Source organism: Pistacia vera, unplaced genomic scaffold, assembly GCF_008641045.1.
Source record: "Pistacia vera cultivar Batoury unplaced genomic scaffold, PisVer_v2 Contig171, whole genome shotgun sequence".
NCBI classification, from domain to species: domain Eukaryota; kingdom Viridiplantae; phylum Streptophyta; class Magnoliopsida; order Sapindales; family Anacardiaceae; genus Pistacia; species Pistacia vera.
In genome coordinates, this window is record NW_022195801.1 from 543,106 (window position 1) to 560,934 (window position 17,829).

At 35.1% G+C, this 17,829-nt stretch overlaps 1 pseudogene; it reads left to right on the forward strand.

Moving 5' to 3' along the window:
• The first annotated feature begins 375 nt into the window (after window positions 1-375).
• On the forward strand, window positions 376-9,603 carry LOC116125797 (annotated as a pseudogene).
• Window positions 9,604-17,829: the final 8,226 nt, after the last annotated feature.

Consider the following 17,829-nt stretch of genomic DNA (forward strand, 5'->3'; position numbering starts at 1 on the left):
CCACAAACCAAATTATTATCCTTATAATTTTAAATGCTAAGTAATCTTGGTTATCGAGGACACAAAGAACATTCTAATCTAAGATTTAGATTGAAAGACTAGGCAAATGGAAAAACCAACATGAGATTATTGAGGAACTCACCCCGCCAACCTGAAGTTGTTCAGGACCATCATAGTGTCTACTTGCACTCAATTGATTCAAATCAGAGGTGACATGATCGTTGCTCCAGAATCCATAGTACCAGCCTGGATCCTGAATTGGTGTGATGAGATATACAGGAAGGGTAGGATTGGAAAAGATTGGGACGCAAATATGCTTGACATGGTATAGTTGTTCGATGTTTGTTGACTAGGTAGTGTATAGCTGAGTGTGACATGAGTAGTGTGTTTATAGGGGTTGCTGTTGTAGGGGAAGGTTTGGTACAGGCTGATTGTGATTTTGTAGGTGAAGGTTTGGTACAAGCTGACTGTGATTCATTGTGGATTGTTGTTGTTGCTGTGTATGTTGATAACCACCAGGTTTTTGACCTTCAAAGTGTGAGGTATACCATTATACATGGAGTTGTACCTGTGATAACATTGCACAGCAGTGTGCCCCTTTTGTTACAGACTTGGCGATATGGTTTTCCTTTGAGGTTTCCTCTACCTTTACCTCGTCCATAATGGAATAAAACGGTGACCTATAGGTGGTAAAAGGGACTCCATACTGTCCAATGTTGGCTGAGGAATTATACTGTTCACTTATCAAAGGCACATTCAGGTGTTGTAATTGACAGGGGTAGGATATTGATATCTAATATGGGGATGGTGGTGTGTTGAGCAGTAGGATTGGAGTAAATACTGGTGATAAATTGAAGCACCAGTATGTTTGGTTGGAAAGCATTGATGTTGGTGTTGATGTAGGTAAACATTGACAGTGATGAATGGATTCCTGGATTGCTAATAGTAGCCATATTAACAGAACTATTAACAGAACTGTTAAAAACTCCTGAATTAAATCTTTCAATCCTCATCTCTACTTTTGAAGCAAGTATTGGCTTCTAGTAAAGTCACTGATCAAACTTAGACTCTATTCTTGATTTGAGATTAACCAATTACAGCATCAAATTCTGACCTAGTCCATCTAGTATAAACTTATAATATCCTCATCAGAAATTACTTGCCACTAGCTGACAACCTTTCGGCTATCTCTTTCATCTTTTTTGACATATCACTATGCTCAGACCTTTCTGAGTGTTTTGAAGTAAGGTTTTTCAACTGAAGAGCTCTAGACTTAGAAATCATTACGAACTCACTTTCTAGGGTTAGCCAAATTGCTGTAATGTTGCACATGGAAACTGAGCCAACATACACTCAGATATTGATGCTAATAGCCATGGACTAGACAACTTATCATTCCTTTTCCAAGAAATATAGCAGGATTAATTTTTTCAATCAATTTTTCTTTTTGACCTAACTTCTCCTGATTCTGCGATATGTCATTATCGACAGTATTAAAGGCTCAGGACAGGATACACAAACCTGTGAGATGATCCTCAGCTCATGATCTCCCACAGCCTGAGAGCACTTGCGATTTCCAGAAGCGATAGTTTTCTTAGTCAACTTTGGAGTAACGACCTGAAGACTTGTTTGAAAGCTGAGCTAACTGAGCTTGAAGCGTTGTGAATCATTCCTTTCGAAGCTAGTTTTCAGAGATTTAGTGTCTGAGATCTTTGCCATTGACGTTAGTCTTTTGGCTCTGATACCATGGAGAATTTGTAATTTGAAAGAAAAAGAAAACAATGTTGCTTCAATTACTATATTCAATTGATTAAATGATAGTGAATAATTACAATAGGGTTTGCAGCTACTTTAAGTAACGTAGCAGCTGAAGAAGTAAGAGAAAAAGGGGAAGTGAGGAGAAGAAAGCTCACGTGTTTTGTTTAAGAGAGACACAAAACGACTGTGTTTGTTGTTACTTAGCTAAATCAACTAAGTCCTCATCTTCTGAATTCTGACACTTTTCATGCATAGTGTGGGATCATTTCTCCAAGATTGTGAGAATAAGGTGGTGCCATGGCATCATGTCATTATTGTGGGAATGTTTTTAGCTTGCCCGAGTAGGAGTGGTACAAGTTGTCTACGAATCATTTAAGTAGATGTAAGAAGTATCCGTTGAATGTGGTGGACAATAGCCAACTTGCAGCAGACTCTACAATGAAGGCTGAGTGTATTGCATTATCCGATGCAGTCAAGGAGGCAGTTTAGACTAAGTTCCACACACTGAACTTGGTGTGTTTCCACGATTGTTGATCCAATAGATGTCCTATTATGACAACAGGAGCAATCGCTCAAGCAAAGAACAATGGTCTCACCAGAAGTCCAAACACATACTTAGCATTTTCTCATTCAGAGAATCGGTTGAAGAAGAGATGCACAGTTATAAAGTCATACTAATGACAAACTCGTCGATCCACTCACGAAGTCTCTCTCGCAGTAGAAGCACTGAAAACACTTAAGGTCATTCGGTATTAAATACATGAATGATTGACTATATGCAAGTGAGAGATTTTTAGAGTAGGTGCTTAAGCCAATCAATTATTGTAAAATTAATCTGTAATAAATTTTTATTTATCAATAAAGGCATATTCTTCTATATTTGTAAATCATAGTCATGTATAATGATATATGTCCTTAGGATGGCAGGATCATGACAGGTTATCAAGTATTTCAAATCTTGATAGTGAGAACCCTATGATCACAATGCTGGCCATTGTAAAACATTTGTAGCCCTAGCATTATTTTAACCAAGCACAGATAATACGGTAAAGCTATCATGGTGTTGAATGACCCTGTCGAAAGGCAGTGACTGATCTCACTTGTCGAGGTTGTTTGCCAACAACAACGCATGGGTGCTTGCTAAGGCAAGTTCACTGGACAGACCCACCAGAGGATTCCATATGGATGGTAACCATATATCTATGAATAAATCCCCTAACGTTGGTTGTGCATGTGTTCCTTAGACTTGAGATCACCGAGCGCCTTGTGCCCCAATTGGTGTAGTTTGACACTAACCCAACGTAGTTCTATTCAGAGCTATCAATACGTTATGTTGGCTATATTGAGAAGTATATTAGACTATGGTGGATCGACAAGGATTCATCACTCCTAGTACGGAGAAGTTATCTCACTGGATAATTTAGTAAATGGCAATGACACTAAATCTTGGCCACGGGTGATTGATTGTTGTTGCTCAATCCAATTTATTATTCTATTCATTAGTCCATAACTGAATACAAACATATCGAGATACTGAAGGTTGACACTATTTTTGTACCTCAGTCTCGATGAATAACAATGATGAAAGTTTGATTGTATGAGAACCATATCATTGACAGGCTGCGGTTTCACTAATTAGAATCTACTATGGTGGCCATGATGCCTTGCTAGGGACCAATCTTGTGTCTGTGTGTAGTGAGACAATTAATTATGTTAATCGCGATACTAACACTACTGATGATGAGGAGCCTACGGGTCACACACTTAGAATAATTTAGAATCAATTTGCGAGAAGGGTTTTTTCGCCTTTCAGAGAAGAGTATTTTGGTAATCTCACAGTGCAATTAAATTTGCTAAGGTTGTTGCCTGTATTTATTTTAATATTAAATTAATTAGTGAAGAAATTAAATATATCTATGATATATTTAAACGAATTATTATTAATTAGGTTTGTATATTATTATATATTAATGATTTTAATTATAATAAATTAATTAATTAAATACCATAAAGAGTCGTTTTGGTTGCAAGGGTGACCTAGGGTTTGAGTCCATGGTTATTCCTAGAGGATAGGTTTTAATTGTTGCACTATATAAGTGCAACTCAAATAAAACAATAGAGAATTAATTCATTCATTGAATAATTTAAAAACCCTAGCCACCTTTTTTTACTCTCTCTCACGCCCCACTCATTGATTGAAGAGAATATTCTTTCTCTTCTTGACTCATTGAAAACATTGATTCTTGAAGCCATCAGAGGATCTAGCAAATCTCTTGATAGTTCTACGGATTATCTTGTGTGAACGTGAGTGATGATTCACTTTAAATCGAGAGAAAATCAAATCAGAGATATTGAAGGGGCCTCTAAATGTTGGTAATGTATTCTAAATCCTTGGCTGGGTTAGACTTTGATTTATACATATTTGTTTACACTGTTTTTTTTATAACGTTATAATCATTGCCCAAATTTTGGGTCGATAATGTGATAATCAGATTTGTTTTTTCTTTATATTGTTTCTTTTTTGCTGCAGCAATCTATTTACTCATTACAACATCATAATAAATGTGCATACAATCTTCTTAAGTTGACAAAAACACTTACAATCTCTCCCTTTGTCAAACTTATGAACAAAACACAATCTCAACATATTATCAACACAAACATCTCTCAAAACAATGCCAACATCACAAGCATTGAGACAAAAGAGAAATACACAAACCAAAAAACATATCTCAAGTACCATCATCACCACAACACAAAGATATGCATACCACATGAAACAAAGAGAATTTAAGTTGAGAAGAAAACAAGACAAGATCATCAGGACAATAAAAGGTTTAACATCAACAGAATTTTAAAAACATAACACACACTCTCCTATAAGAAAGAACTCCCCCTGAGTCAAAACCCTTCACACTCCACCATCTTCAGCATTAACAAAAAACTTTGAAACATAAAATAAAACTATTCCCCTCTTTTTTCATAAGCTCTAGATGTAGGTGGCTAAATCGGTAGTAGTAATGTAAACTAGGTTTGGTGGCAAGCGGTAGGTCAACAAAATGGCGCTCCAGATTTCCATTTTCTTGTGTTTGTATTTCTTTAGTTTGATTTAGGGTTTCCTTAAGTACTTGATTTTTTACGACAAAAGTATGATAATTGTGTGCATTAAAGTCTATTATATCATTTGTTTCTTGAATAATACATAGCCATATGGAAATTTGTTAAGGATTGCTTTCGGGTGACCTTTTTGTTTATGCGTTGATGAGTGCTAAAACTGGTGCTGTTGTGGAGATTTTCCAATGGAGATCTGCAGTTTTGCACTTTGATGTTGTGGAGTTTTTTTCTTTTCAGCTGGAGCTATGATTGGTGGATTACAAAGGGTGTGGGTGGGTCATATGTAATCTATTTGTAGTGGTTCCCCCTGGTTTTTTTGCTGCCTCTTAGCTGGTGTAGGTTCTTTGATTACCGTTAGTTGTGGTATGTTTGGCATAGTTGTATATCCTTGGGCTGTGTTTTCTGAATCTTGGGCCTGTCCAAGGTGTTTTGTGGCGGGGAGCTCTATTTAGTAGGTTGTACTCTTTGATTCTTTATACATTACCTCAATTACCCAATTTTTTTTTTGTTAAGGATATCCCTTAATCAAATTCAATCCCCCAATCAACTACTCAATGAATCATCAATTATGCCAATTAAACTACTCAATCAATCATTAATCAACCTCCCTGATCTGCTCTCAATCTCCTCAATATGTGGATATAATTGTTGACTTGAATTGCTTAGATTGCTCCTTGAATTAGGCTAATTGTATTTTTATTCGTATAGATTTTAAAACTTGTATATATTTGAAGATCAATAAACACAAAGCAAAACATTTAAAATAAATCTCTATTCTTTACTTCAATAATGAATCTTAATTTAAAATATTGGTTCGGATTTGATTTTTTGGGTTTTAAAGAAAACTCAAAAACTGATCCGATAACTTCGGTTTTGGATAATAAATGACTATTGGTTATTTAAAAGAGAATATCCATCCGACCCGAGAAAATCGAGTGGAATTTTCGTTCTAGATCGGATCAAGGCCGTCTCAAGAATATTTTTGTACCCTAGGCAAGAGTTACTTTGAGGGTCTTCAATAATATAAGTCATATATTAAAAAAATTATTTCAAATTTATTTTTCTTGCCTTTTGAGATGCAAAATCACTAGGAGTGGACGACTACCGGTGGGTAACGGGGTCAGTTTGGGGGGGGTTTTAGAGACAGATGTTGAGAGAAGCGATGTGGCGAAATGGGTGATTTCCAATGCCAAGTTGACCGAAAAGGCTTGGAAGTCGCCCCAACAAAGGTATCAGTGGTCGGATTGGCGGAGTAAACAGATGAGGTATATGGGTTTTTGTGAGAGGGCTAAAGGGAGGAATGGTGGTGTCGGGGATGCCAACACACCGGGACTTCTGACGAGCCGTCTCGAGAATATTTGTGACCCCTAGGTAAGAGTTACTTTGATGGTCTTCTAATAATTAAGATACATTAAAAAAATTATTTCAAATTTATTTTTCTTTGCCTTTTGAGATGCAAATCATTAGGAGAGTGGACTGACTAACATGGGCTAATAGGGTTAGTTTGGTGGGAGGTTTTTAGAGAGCAGATGTTGAGAACGCGTGGTGGTCGAAATGGGTGATTTCCAATGCCAAGATTGACCGGAAAAGGCTTGAGAAGTTGCAGCCAAAAAGGTATCGTTGTCGCGATTGGCGGAGTAAACAGATAGGTTGATAGGGGTTTTTGGTGAGAGGGCTAAGGGAGGAAGATGGGGTGTCGGAAAGCCAACAACGCGGTTCTTGCCGAAAAGACCGAAATGGTTGTCCGCGCGTGGTGAGTTGGGTTGCGAGATTTGTCAAAATTGGTCAATGAAGGCTATTAAGGTGGGAAAACACTTGGGAAATGAATAAAGGTTGATTCTGTCGCTTTGGTGAGAAAATCGACTGGAATCAGCTCCAAACACCGTGGTGAAAGAGGGGTGAGATGATTTATGTGAATATCGAATTTTGGGATTGAATTGGGGGTGAGTAATTTGAGACTGTAAATGACCATTTTGACCTTTCATTGTTAAAGAAAATTAATGTGTGACCATTTTAGCCTTTCATTGTTAAAGGAAATTCAATGTGTTAATTAGGGGTGTAAATTCGAATATATAAACTAGAATACAAGTTCGTTTTTCGTCAAACTTTGGGTGAGAATATATGTAATAAAGTTTATAAAATTGAGTCTTTTTTTTACTTTTTTTGGGTGGGGGGGCCCTTAGGCCAACCTAATAAGAATTATAGATTTGTTTTCTTTTTGTAATATATTCAAAAAAAATTATAAAAAATTGAGCCATTTTTACCCTATTTTGGGGAGCCCTAGCAGGTGCCTCACCTGCTACCCTTGAGAAAGCCCGGATCGGATATTCAGTTTCATGGACACCCCTACTTGGGATCTGAAATTTGAATCGAGTGCAATCAAGTTATTTACTTTGTAAATTAAGTAATATAATAAAATATATTCGAAACATACACTGTATAGGACGGCAACTTTTGTTTGACTTCTCTTTTGCATATTCATGTAACATATTTCCATCAACAAGGTCAGTATTTGGGTTAACACAACGTGTTCTTACGACGAAATATTTATTTGAAGACTAATTTTTTAACGCTTTAAGAAGAATGCAGGCCTAGTTCATGTAGGAGGCAGGTCCTATATTATTTGACGTACAATGAAACGCAACTAGCGCTTGATAAAATATAACAAACCATCGATAACTTCAAAAAAAAAAAAGCCAGAAGAAGACATATTTTAAACTGCATACTGAAAACACAGCCGGCCAGGAACGAATTCCTGCTAGGTTGCAAAGAATGTAGATTCTTGGGATTCAAAATATGCCAAGAACCAGAAAAAAAGGTCAACTAACTTAACTTATAAATAATGTTGACACGAACCTCAATACAATCAAGCAACAAGATGATGGTAGCATTGTTTTCCAAGTTGCTCTTTTCCTTCTGCCTTTGATATCCTTAGTTATGTGAAGCAGTCAGTTGATAACCTCGAAAGCTTATCAAGTCTAAGAGATCAAAGCAGGCCAATTTTCGGGTACAGTATCGGGAGAAATCAAGTGTAACAAGAGTACAGTCTGTGTATATTGGGGCTCAGGATGGTTTAATGGAACTTGACAAGATTACTGCATTGCCTGGCCAACCTAATGGATAAACTTAACCAGTACTCGGGCTATGTGACGGTTGATCCTCAGCTGGAAGAGCACTCTTTTACTATTGTTGAGTCCCCTCAGAACTCTTCAACCAATCCTTTGGTTTTGTGGCTCAATGGGAGTAATAAATTAACTTTGTTTTCATCTCAGTCTCTTTACAACCCTACAAATTGCAGGCATGGATATCATGTACATCATACAATTAGTAACATCAAAATTTCTTCCTTTATTTTGTTATTTTAAATTATATTTTCCATTATGGTAAGCCATGAATCCTTAATTAAGTAATGGAAGAACAGGATTTTGGGTGATTTAAAATAAGGGAGTATATATACATCATACAGTTAAGCATAAATGTTAACACATAAATCGAATTATGCTTCTGAGTTTTCAGGACCAGGATGTTCCTCACTTGGGTTTGGAGCTATGACTGAACTAGGACCCTTCAGAATAAATAGTGAGGCAAAACACTATTCCAAAATGAATATGCATGGAACAATGGTGAACAAATCTATCACAATAATTTCTTATCTACTTTATTTTTCTTCCCCACAACACACTGTAACAATCATAATTCCGAAATGTTTTCAAACAATGGCAGTGGCAACGTAATCTTCTTGGAGTCTCCAGCTGGAGTAGGCTTTTCATATTCAAATACATCTTCGACTACAATCACTCAGGTGATAATGCTACGCGTCCGAGGCCTATACATTTCTTGCCAACTGGCTCGAGGGTTCCCCCAATTAACACAGGGTTTTTTATAACTGGGAGAGCTACGCCGGACATTACGTTCCTCAGCTTGCAAATGAGATTATGCTCCACAACAAGTACTCAAATCAAACTGTTATCAATTCTCAAGGAATTGCGGTATATATATGTTATTTATTATGATATATATCTGATTTGTTCCGATCCTTAAATTGAATTTTGACTAACTTATTTTGAATGGCAATAACTATTTCAGATTGGTAATGGAGTGCTTAACGATGTTCAGACTTCATGGGAGATATTGACTACTATGGACTCACGCTTTAATATCATGAAACCTACAAAGGCATTTTGAAATATTGTGACTTGGTGAATGAAACTTTTTTCGGAAAAATGCGAGGACTTTTTAGACAGATCTGGGATGAGATTGGAAGTATAGATATTACAACATTTATGCCCCACTTTGCCACAGTAACGACGCAGATTATGCCCAAGGGAACAACTACACTGGTTCAGTAAGGATTAATCTACTCGGCCTTTAGAATCAACATGTTAATTCATTATTGTTTTAGTCAAATCGTTTCAAATATTAATTTGGTCTTTCTCGATTCAAATTATTACTGTTAAATTTTTTGACTTAAAAGGCTAATTAATTGTTAATTTATATTAAAATAATAAGAATATCTCTTTTTTTGAAAATTCGGTTTCAATTATTTTTCAGTCCTAAACAGAATGGCTTTTATAGTATGTAGCTACTGATAGAAGATTTGACCCAAATTAACCTTGTATGGTTAAGTAGTGAACAATTTTGATCCCTGCTCGGACAGCTATGTGTATTCTTATCTGAATATCCAGAGGTTCAAACCTTCTTCACGCAATCATACAAATGGACAGCTTGCAGGTAGCAGCATTAGGGATTTTAAATTAATTAATATTATGGAATAGTTTGAATGAATTAATATTGCTACTAAACATGAATTTTTTCAGTGGCCTGGGGTGGAATGTAGCCCCTCACTGTCCTACCATCATCGAGATATTATGGCTAGCGGAATAAGTGTGTGGATATACAGGCAAGTACAGTTTCACACCAGTCAAACATATAAATAATAAAGTGAATAGACCATATATTAATATAAAGAAGCATAAGTTGAAAGGAGCCATAGCCTAATTAAAAGTAAATTCTACTCCATACTTCATCCTCTAGAGAAGAAATCTTGAAGATTGACAAAATATAGCTCTTTTTATTTTAGCAATTTATTATTACAAAAGTGCTTGTTGATTGATAAATGTATTTGTTTGCTAATACAAATGAAACTTGTCCTTTCGCTGTCAGTTTTTTTTTTTTTTTTTTAAATGTCCAATTAATAACAACCCTTATTTTCAAAATGTTCCCATATATTACCGTTTTTACCAATCATAATTCTTGAAATATCAAGGTTTTGTTTAAAGGAGAGATTTAGCTCTAGACAACCAAATCTATCACCATCTAGCATGGTTTAATATGCTTTAGTTAGATTGTTAAATTATAGAGTTAAATTATAGACTTTCGAGTTTAGCTTATTCAAATGCAAATATTACGAATATATAATTTGTTGTTTCATTAAGGGTGTAATTGGTGAATCACTAGATTTTACGATTTAATTTATCCTTTAAATAAAATCTGTACAATTTAGAAAAGTGTAATTATTAAGTTGGCTATTTGTTGTTTTATTTCGCCCTTCTTTTGCTTTTTCTTTTTCTTTTTTCCTGCTCTCTTTTTCCTTCCAAACAATCCCTCAAATCTAGCCTTATGCAATTGCCTCAAGGCTGAATCAAACCTGGATTGACTGCCTCAATGATGAATCCATCCTCTCATGGCCGTTACAAGGCCCAATTCAACCTCCAACAGTTGCCGTGAGGTTAAATCTGGCCTTGTGTGGCTGTCGTGAAGCCAGAAATGGCCTTTAATGACTCTAGCGAGGACTTTCTTTCCTCAACCGACACCACACCATAAAAGTTTTTCGGTGAAATGTGGAAGTTTGATCAAGTGTGTCAGGTTATTTTGAAAAAAAAAAAAAAATTAAACTAAGTTTGTTGATAAGTTTTTGATTGATAAGCCGAAATGAGATATATTATGGAGTATTAATTATTAAATTGTTAAAGTTATATTGAAGGGTAAAAACATCATTTTCATTTTTAAAAAAAAAAAATTTTAACGGATTTAATGAAATGGGTGATAGGATCGAATTTTCCGGTGATTTTTTTTTTTTTTTTATAAATTTGTCAAAACTAGGAAGTCGGTTGTAATAGCGCCTATAGCTTCAAAGGACTTTTTTTTTTTTTTTTTCCCAATGTTGTTTAACCTATTTCAAAGTCTTTCATGTTCGCTAGTGGTTACTGTTAAATATAATATTGGTACCCTTCATTACTTCAAGGCACGAGTGATTAAATAGGATTAATTTGTAAATTGAGTATTGTTATTTCGAAAATGCCCCTTCAATTAGTTTTTTAACTAGTGTCCCATGTTTCTGGGTATCTGGGGTGTTTCTATAGGTCCTAATGATATCTGACACTATCTCTTTTTAAACCTATCAACATAATTCTTTAAACTCTTCAAATAATAAAATTGTGATACTGAGAACAGGTGGGAGGCTATGTGGTGGCATAAGGATTGACATTTGTGACAGTGAGAGGAGCTGGGATATGGTTCCAAGCTACCAACCAGAGCGCGCACTTGCTATGATATCATCGTTTCTCAAAGGAGTTCTCCCTCCTTCCAAATGAGTTCTTCTGAGCAGTAAACAATCAAGCCTATGTTGTCAAGACTTCTCTATTATACCAAATTGTATTTTATGTACTGTAAATTTTTCCACACTTAATATGCTGGACCAGTTCAATCATATTTAGTCCAAGATAAAAACTATAAACCGGGTCTTTATATATTATGAAAGGGAAGTGATTTTTGGCTTCCACAAATTCATAGCATCCCCTTTTTTTTTTATTTTGACAATTTTAACCTTAAAAAATTAATAAAATAAATAATAATTTTTAAGTACATTCTACTCTATTTTATATTTTATATTTAATTTTAACTTTTAATTCTAATATAAGTTTTCAAATCATTGAACTTTTTTCTTTAAAATTTCTTTGTTCATGAAAATTTATTACTAAAGCTACAGGGAAAGTAAATTACAACGAGATGAATCTGGAGTGAGGAAGAAAATTAAGTTTCAAATTTGAAATTGGGAAAAGAGGTATTAAAAAAAATTAATAAGTTTGAAATTAATGTTAAAATAGATATTTTCTTATTAAAAATGGTTGATGGTAATTTTTGAATAATACACACAAATTTTCATCTATGTAACTGTTAATTTTGAGAATTTTGGGGGTTGTTAAATTAACCCAAATACAAATTATTAGTTAAATGTCATTTAAAAATTTTTCTTACATTTGAACATGCAAAATATTAACTAAAATTTTAAGTTTACCACTAAATTATTTACAAAAAATAGCTGCCCTTGGGCCCAACAATTTTTTTTGGGTTTTACTAAATATGGTTACACTAAGGAGGTGATATTTAAGCCCCATTCGCTCTCTTTTTGCAGGCCTCAATAATTATTTTTCAAAAGTTAATATATATTACACTCGTAATTACAAAAAAGGGTATTTAATCTCTTATTACCCCAAATATTAGAAACTCCTTATTTCTGAAACCGTAAACCCTTTTACATGTTTGGGATTCTTTTTTTAAGATTAAAATATTTAGAAGTAATGGAAGATGCTTCAATTCATTCAATGGAAAAACAACAATCTTGAAAAGGCTAGTTTTTAGAGCTGTTTGACCGACTTATGAAAGTAAAACTATTCCCCTCTTTGTTCTAGCTCTTCTCTTGACTCTTTTGCCCTGGAGAAATAGAGGATTGTTGTGGAGTTGTGTCTGAAGCTTAAGCTTGAGTAGATTCAAAAGATCAGATGCAGGAGGAAGTGGAGAGGCTGGAACTGGAGGAGGCTCAAATGGATTTGGTCTAGAGGAATTGGGAGGTGTTGAGCTGTAGATTGATCATTTTCCATGAGTGATGGAAAGGAAAACTGGAGCAGCCTTTTTTGTTTCAACAAATCTTCAAAATCATCAATTCTTGACAACATCAAATCCATGTGAAGTAGCCAAGACTAGATTGCACTTCACTCATTTGCTTAATCATTTCTTGATGCATGGCACCAACTGATTTTTCTAAAGCCTGCATATCATCAACAACTAGGACTACCATGAGTTAACTTTAAATGAACCGTCAGACGATGAAGAAGGAACAACCCTTGACGTGGAAGGGGCTGCCACTGGCTGAGCTCTAAAAGAGGTTGAAGTGATCAACTTGAGCTTTATGAAAGTCCCACCGGCATACCTATTAGGTTTAGAGGGAGCAACAATTCTATGAAAAAGGGAGGGAAAAGGTTCACTACCTGTCAACAATATGGTTACCGTGCAATCAAATCCTTTCATCATCTATTATCTCATCAAGGTTTGAAGCATATAAATAATTTCAGCTTCAAGTATAAACCTCCTTGACATATTCAGATTTGGTTATCAGACCAATAGACCAACCAAGCACCAACTTGATTCTACTATGGCCACAAATTCAAGGTCGTTGTCTCATACCGAAAATCTCATTGAGATGATTTCTCTTGCACCCAGGAGTGATGAATTCTTTGTTGATCCACCATAGCCATGATGTATTTCTCAATGCAGCCAATCACCACCATATTGATAAGCCAATTTAGGATTATGTTTGGCTAGTGTAAAACTACACCAATAGTTATACATAACGCTCTAGTGATATCAAGTCTAAGGACCACATACACCACCATCTGTTAGAGGATGTATGTCATGGACATTGAGCTTACCATCTATATGGAATCCTTCGATGGGCCAGTCCGGTGAACTTATGAATAACAAACACCTCACCAAACAACCTTGACATGTGAAATCTGTCACCACGTTTTGGTAGGATTGTTCAACTAGGGCTACGAAAAAAGTCTAAAACCGAACAGAACCGGTCAACCGGACTGAAACAGGTTTAAAAAACTGATTTTAGTTCTGGTTTGGAAAACTGACCAAACCACTTACCAAGATCAGTTACTGGTTTAGGCAATTTTCCAAACTGGTTAATCGAAACCGGTTTTTTGAACCAATTATCCCTAAAAAAACTAAAAAGTAAAAATCCCTAAAACTAAAAGTCTAAAACCTGAAAGAATAAAAGTGTAAAAGTAAATCCCTAAACACTACAAACTCTCCATTCTCGACGTCACCTACTTACCTTCTATTCTCGATTGTCAAATTGAAATTAATCTCACCATCGTAGTCATCATCGCCTTCTGCTATTCCCCATTCTCGCCATCACCGTCTCCATCGCCGTCGCTTCTCTTGTTCTCCATTCTCGCTGTCGCCGTCGCCTTCTCCTATTCACCATTCTCACCATCGCAAACCATACTTCAGTTCACCATTCTTGCTACCGCCATCCATACTCCATCTCCAATTCAACAATGTAGGATTTAATGCATCTTATGTCTTTACTAATTTTATTTTCTGTTCAACATGTATTTGCTTTCTAAGTTTACTTTCATCACATTATTTTTTATAAGTTAAACTAGTGTCACTCGTATGAGGTTGTGGTTGTGCAATGTGCATCTTTTGAATGCTAGAGTGATCGATTCAGTAACTTACTACATGATATCTTGACTTCTTATTTTTTATTCTTGGATTATGTCTAATTAGAACAAAATTTCTTGGGCATTTCATAGTCGACCTGTAATGAAACTTAATCTAAATAATTGAAACTTGATAGTTCTAATTAGACAAAGTAGTAGATTTGTGAATGAATGGGATTTCCCTTTGAGCTAAGTTCATATTGATAGGTGGGGATGTTATTGACTATGGCTCTGTTTTTCAATTGATACATAAATTTTCTGTCTGTGCAAAAGGACGGTTGTTTCTATTTATGCTATTGACTATTTTTTTATTTTTGGTATTTACACTTGATTTTTGTCTTTGTTTTTAGTTACTTTCAACAATGTGTAAACTTATAAACATCTTTATTTGCGGATGTCGTCGACCAATGATAACAACAAAGCTCCTACTTGTGGGACTTCAGATGCCTGTGGCCCTCATGCGTCGATTCCACCAACAAATATGAGTCAAAATGAAAATACTTGCACGACATCATTGCCACGTACAACCCACGAACATGGTACTACTACTAGGAAGAACACTTCAGATGTGTGGGATCATTTCTCCAAGATTGAGTGTGAGAATAAGGAGGTGCCATGGCATCATGTCATTATTGTGGGAATGTTTTAGCTTGCCCGAGTAGGAGTGGTACAAGTTGTCTACGTAATCATTTAAGTAGATGTAAGAAGTATCCGTTGAATGTGGTGGACAAGATACAAAAGACATTAGTGTTCCAACAAACATTACAATCACATGAACATGATCATACAAGTGACTCCTCACAATCATCACTACAGTTATGGAAATTTGACCAAGATTTGATTAGACAGGCTATAGCGAAATGGTAATTATCGATGAGTTACCATTTCGGACAATTGAGGGTAACTCATCAATAATTACCATTCAAGGTTTAGATTATACCTTTCGTTGGCAGCTCCTTCACTAGATGCCTTCGTGATATCGCTATCGACCCAAACTAGAGTCGAGCTCGATGGTATCCACATGAAAGTAGGTTCGGATCACTCGTGGATTGATTGCTAGATTAATCCAAAAGCTTAAGGAGGCGGCAAAAATTAGAGAGAAAAACTCTCTAGGGTTTGGCGGTTAGGGTTTTCTTTCACAATTTTTGCTCTCAAAAATATGTGTTGTAATTGTATATTAAATCAAAACCCAATGACCATTTATATAGTGCAATCCCAAATAAGAATTCAATTAGGGTTGTGAATCCTTTAATTCCTAATTGGATTGGATTGTAATCCTTAATAAAAGGGAATTAGAATATCTCTTAAAGATATTCTCCTTAAATATGAATCCTAATTGAATAAATATTCATAATTATTTACTTCCTATGTAAATATATATTCTAATTAAATAAATATTACTATTTATTTAATCTATATATATTTATATATATTTACATATTTAATTTATGGGTTTTAATTATTTAATTAAATTAAATATATTCCTTCGTATTAATTAAAATTAATATGAAATCACTTTTACTAAAATTCCTCCAATATAAATATTGGAAAATGGTGTGAACCCTAGCAAAACCACCAAAGTGCCCTTTTCGCCCAAAATAACGAAAATGCCCCTAGAGTCCCAAATTACAGAAATACCCTTTTTAGCCTAAGGACAAGATTCTCCTTCCAATTCCGTTTCTCACTTAACTACCTTCTATGTGTGTGACCTAAAGGCTCTTTATTTTGCCGACAATATCTTGATAACTAATTAAGCATCAACCAATTAATGTTTTCGTACACCAATCAAGATTGGTCTCCAACAAGGCATCATGATTCCTGATAAGTAAAGAATTAGTGATTTAGGCTTATCTTTTCTATAATATGGTTACCGTGCAATGCGATTCATTTCATCATCTTATATCTCATCAAGGTTTGAAGTACAAAACTAGTGTCTACTTCAGATATTGACATTGACATGTTTATAGGCTTACTTTTTCTATAGTATGGTTACCGTACAATTCGATCTATTTCATCATCTTATATCTCATCAAGATTTGAAGTACAAAACAAGTGTCTACTTTAGATATTGACCTTAACATGTTTGTATTTGGTTGTCAAATTTATGACTATATAAAATTGAATTCGAGCACCAACTCAATTCCACTATGGCCACGGTTTTGAGGTCTTAGTTCTTAGCCAAATATCTAACTGAGATAAGATCTCCTATAACCAGGAGTGATGAATCATTTCCATAGTGTACTTCTTGATGTAACCAATCATCACATTTTTGGTAATCCCTAAAAGAGATGAAGTTAGGCTAGTGTCAAATAACATTGATATTTACACAGAGCACTCCCAAGTTGAAGGACCACTGCACCACTGCACCACCATCTGTAAAAGGATGTATTCCTTAGACACTAGGTTTACATCTTGTATGGAATCTTCTGATGGATTAGTCTAGTGGACTTGCACAAGCAAGCACCCATCCGTTGCACCAAGTTGATGTCCATAACCTTGACATGTGAGATCTGTCACTATCTTTCGATAGGATTGCTCAACACAATGATAGTCTCTCTATATAATCTATCCTTTGTCAAATTTATACTATGACTATGGATGGTTTTAGAATGGCCTATGAAACTCGTAAAGAAGAGTTTTTTAGGTTTTAATTCTTCATTCATTTAAAAAAGATACAAGACTCTTTTTATAGAGATTTACATTAGAGAAAAAAAAAAGGAAAAAAACTAACTATAGAAAACCTACAGCTATACAATAAGATAACTACAACCTAATTTTTAAGGAAAGTCAATAATCTCCTAATAATACAAAATATACAGCAAATCCCCCAAATAATCTGGTCATTATCTGTCTAGATTTTATGTGACTTCCAACACTCCCCCTCAAGCTGGTTTGAAGATATCTTCCATGGCCAGCTTGCCAATCAACCTGGTGAATTGTTGCTTTAGTAATCCCTTAGTAAGTATGTTAGCAACTTGATCGATGGTAGGAATGTAAGGCATACATACCAGACCATTATCTAATTTTTCCTTAATGAAGTGTTTGTCAATTTCATCATGTTTGGTTCTATCATGGAGTACTGGATTATGAGCAATAGCAATAGCAATGGCAGCTTTATTATCACAATAAACTTTCATAAGCAGTGAGTTGGTAGCCCTTAGTTCTTCCAATAGTGTTTTTACCCACAAAACTTCACAAATCCCATGAGCAACTGCTCTAAACTCTGCCTCTACATTACTTCTACCCACTACATTCTGCTTCTTACTTCGCCAAGTAACCAAAGTACCTCCAACAAAGGTGCAATACCTAGAAGTTTATCTTCTATCTATTTTATCCCAGCCCAATCTACATTTGTATAAGCTTCAACTTGAATATGCCCATGATTTTCAAATAGAAGTCTTTTTCCTAGAGTTCATTTTAAGTATCTCAGTATTCTATAAACAAC